The following is a 4,550-nucleotide window of genomic DNA, read 5'->3' as shown; positions in this document are numbered from 1 at the left end:
TGCCCTGAAAATGGATTATATATTTGTTTTATCTGAATTGGTTGCTTTGTTATTAAAAAAAAAAAAAAAGAAAGAGAAAAAAACAAAGTGGTAAAATGCTGCACACGGGACACATTTGCACCCTACAACATTTGCAATTTGTTGCACATTCAGTTTTATTATTATAAGGGTGTGGCTTGGGCAGGACTTCTCAGTGCTGAGCTTGTGACTTTTTTTTTTTTTAACCTACAAAAAATTATATACCTAGTGTAGGCGCGAGCAGAAGACTGTCAAGCCGAAAAAACAATAAAGTGGCACAGATGCTGCATATGCAAATAACAAATTAACCCCGCTGCTGGATAAATCCCTAAAAAAAAATGCCAAATCTCTAACCAACTTTTGAACATCTTTTCACTCTCGTAATATCATGAGCACGTAATATAATTTCACTCACGTAATTGCATTATAAAAGAATAAATGTACACTATTTCAAGTAAGGTAAATTTCCTTGCCCTGGAGTGTTAATACTCCAATACAGTGGACAGACAGCATCTGTGTTTAAAGGGTCCTGGAGCAAAGTGATCCTATAATGGACTCACATGGTAATTGTGCAAAAAGTCAAAAATGAAGATCTAAATAACAATAATATAAAAAATAGCAACTGAATGATAAAATAACATACATTTTTAAAACAAAAATAAAATAAGAATTTAAAATCAATAATCTCACTGACCAGTGTCCATTTTGCAGACCACATGAAAGAGCTGTATCAAACCTTCTAGCAGTAATTTCATAACCAGGGGTAGGCAACCTGTGGCACTCCAGCTGCTGCGAAACTACACATCCCAGCATGCCCTGGCACAGTATTGCTGTTAGGACATGCTAAAACTGTGACAGGGCATGCTGGAATGTGTGGCTCCACAGCAGCTGGAGTGCAGGACGTTACCTACCCCTGTCATAGACTGTGCTAGGCTAATGAGAACTACAGTATAAGCTGACTGGTTGCTATAAGCAACTTCTTCACTTTTTTTTTCTTTTAGCTGACATGAACTTGCAGTTTTTAGGTTAATATATTCAGAGTATGTATTCAACTAATACCTCTGAATTTCTATTATCATGTAGGATTCAAGTATTTTTGCTAATATTGCTGCAGTGTGCTGGAGGGAATATCCCTTTTTTCTGTGGTTCAGTGTAAACCCCGCCCTTTACAAGCACTTGGGCAATATCATTAAGCTGATGTGAGCGACCACTATACTTTCTATTTGCAGTTCTGAGAGGCATGAAGGGAGCCAGCAATGGGAGGATGTGCTTGTCCTTATAGTGCCATTTGGAGGTTTCTGGGGTACCTCCTAGGTGAGTCAGCTCTCGGCTTATACATGTGCTGTTATTATGCAGTACATTAATTTGTAATTAAATGACCCAGAGTGGGTGCTACTATTAGGTAGCAATAATTATTTTGGGGTGAGCGTTTGGGCGTGGGGCCCCCGGGTTTACTCTGGCTGGACCTTTTTTAGGGCATCACCACTTAATTCACATAGAAAGGTGATGAAAACATATCTGTTTGTTTATTATTTATGTAATTTTAATTCTCTCTCATTATATTAACACTTATTGATTATCTTTACACATCTATACTTTACACTTCACTATCACCTTTCTTCCCTTTTTCATGTGATGCCCTTGGGGTGGTCCTTGGCTGGATTCTTTTGGGGTGCCCTGCGCCTCGGACGTGAACCCCTTAAGGTTAAGGACGCCGGTATAGAGGAGCCTTGATGCTGGCCCGGCACTTAATCATATATTTGCAAATGTATGCAACTAATACCTCTGAATTTCTATTATCACATAGGATTCAAGTATTTTTGCTAATATTGCTGCAGTGTGCTGGAGGGAATATCCTTTTTTTTCTGTGGTTCAGTGCAAACCCCACCCTTTACAAACACCTGGGCAATATCATTAAGCTGATGTGAGCGACCACCATACTTTCTATTTGAGGTTAATATATTTACAATGGTCTACCAATTGTAAAACATAAGCTTCCATATCATAGAGATAAGTAAACATTTTACAAATGAATAATTAGGAGCAGAATAAAACAAAACTAGCTGTTGTAGATCAAAAAAGATTTTTCCATGCTTACAGTGATTTTGTGTTAACCCATCATTTAAAAATTGTTCTAAAAATGACATTTCCCATCAAGGTTTCTTGTAAATTCTGCCTCAGGGTTTCTTGTGTTTTGCTTATCCACTTTTGCTTAATTGGATGCCTTATTGTGCCACTCTCCCTCCCCACTCATTGCCTATCCTTGCATTTACAAGCCCTAAGAAAAAAGGACTGTGGCTACTCTAATGCGGTCACCACAAGTATATTAACATAATTGGCTGTGAACATCCTGGCATGTAGTTGCTTGCACAGGTGTGTGACCTTGTTTGCTCTGTGTGGGTCCTGGATCCACCCTTAGCGAATGTTGTGTAAGGATTACATCATCTCTTAGACTGAAGCCTTCAATTTAGTTTATTTCTTGAGGTAATTTTTCAATTATTGCAACAAATTCAGTAACCTTCTCCTATCCTTTCATATAACGACTGCTCAGTGCTTGCAGCACCATGAGAGGCTTCTATCGTGTCTCTTATTCGTTCAAAATTAGATTTGAGAAACAAAACCCAATATACACTGCATGAACACCTTTAATGTACAGATGTGTCCTCCTACATCTACCGTGTCCTCCGTATGCCACGCCCAGTGATATACCTAGCATGAGTGAGCCGCCAGGACCCGTACAACTCTGCTAGTGTCGGCTGTTTTGTTTTTTTTTTGGCCTAAAATGCGTCTAAGATGCAATGCGATGCTACTAGTACGCACCAGGAGACTGTGCTGATTAATTTGATATGTGACACTTGTATATCTGTCTGCGACTGAGATTGAAAATGGAACTTGGCGTGAAAAAAAGCGGCGGACACTGCATCGTAGCACTTTGTATGCCGATTGAGAGAATCAGTCGCACACAGATATATGAGTGTCACATACCAAATTAATCAGAAGAGTCTCCTGGTGTGTCCTAGTCACATCACATTGCAACTCAGATGCATTTTCGGCAACAAAAAGATGCAAAACAGACGCTGGGCGCTAGCAGAGTCTCACGAGGCCAGGCATGCTGAGAGGGGCTATTTGGTGGGACTGCAGCAAAGATGAGTGAGGACACATCTGTACAGTGCAAATTTGTGGAGTTATTAAAAATGTGTACACAAAAAATATTCAGCATAACTTCTGTTTCTGGGAAAATAAATGCATACTATTTACCAGCCCACAGGCGGTGCAGTCACAGGATGCGGAACACTATGTACATAAGAGAAAATATTGCTGGTCCTGAAAACAAATTGCTCTGTGAATGGTGATAATTTACTTAGGACTAGATCTTTTCCAAACTGTATAGTGAAATATTTACCTAATTTGGCTATGAAATTTGGTATATTTCATCAATAAATCTAGCCTTGGTTGTCTTTAGTCCTACACCAACCACACCCCATGGAAAACATTGACCATCTTCATCCCAGTTCTCCATTCATACAGAACACATTCTGCAAAATGCTAATTTACAAATACTGTATCGAACAGCAAAGGGAACGTTGACATTTTATCTGCAAAACTGGAGGTTCTTCCATGAAATTCTATTTCTGCTAAATTTTGCTAATTTTTATTAAAAAATGGTCTAAATCTAAATGGTATTGAATCGGTGCATGACTATCTATTGTATTTATTTTTTCCTCAGTGGTGTCCGTGTTTGTGCAGCTACGTTTAGGAGTAATACGTTGGTGTGTATCTGCCTATTGCAGTAGTTTTGTTCCTCAGTGATGTCCGTGTCTATGCATCTTTTAAGATTACAGATGTGTCCACTTCCTTGCACGTTAAACAGCCCTTCTAGTCGCGCCATACCGTGAATCAGTAGCACCAAGTGTCTTTTCGTGCAACTTTTTACCATCAAATGAGTCTCATTTGCACAGTGTTGAGAATAGGACGCACAAACAGCTTCTGCTGATTAAAATGCTATTGAGCACGCCTATATTCTGTGTGCAACCGCGCGTGTATCTACATTTGAAATGCTACGTTGCAGTGTCACAGCCGCTGACACACTAACGTAGCATTTCACATTTAGATGCACCCGCAGTCAGGGGCATATCTATAATGGGTGCAGGGTGTGCGGGGAACACGGGCCCCTGGGTCCAGGGGGGCCCCACACCGCACACCCTGCACTCATGATAATACTTACCTCTCCGGAGTCCCACGTCGGTGCGGGCGTCCGGCGCTGTAAAACAAGTGGAAAATGGCCTCGGTCTCCATTTTCCCATCGTTTGCGCATGCGTAGTACAGGGAAAATGGCCGCCACAGCCATTTCCCCGGTGACCTGTGCATACATTATAGACTCTGGGCACACTCTAGTGCCCAGAGTCTATAACTCCGGCGCTGGCCGCGCACAGCTAAGTGCGCTGCCGGGCGGAGAGGAGGGGGCCCGTGTTGGAGAATGCACATGGGCCCCCTCCTCTCTAGAAACGCCCCTGCCCGCAGTCACACACATA

This window comes from Taudactylus pleione, unplaced genomic scaffold, assembly GCF_031769625.1.
Source record: "Taudactylus pleione unplaced genomic scaffold, aTauple2 ptg000201l, whole genome shotgun sequence".
Classification (NCBI taxonomy): Eukaryota; Metazoa; Chordata; class Amphibia; order Anura; family Myobatrachidae; genus Taudactylus; species Taudactylus pleione.
The sequence above is the reverse complement of the archived record's forward strand: the minus strand, read 5'-3'. Positions refer to the sequence as shown.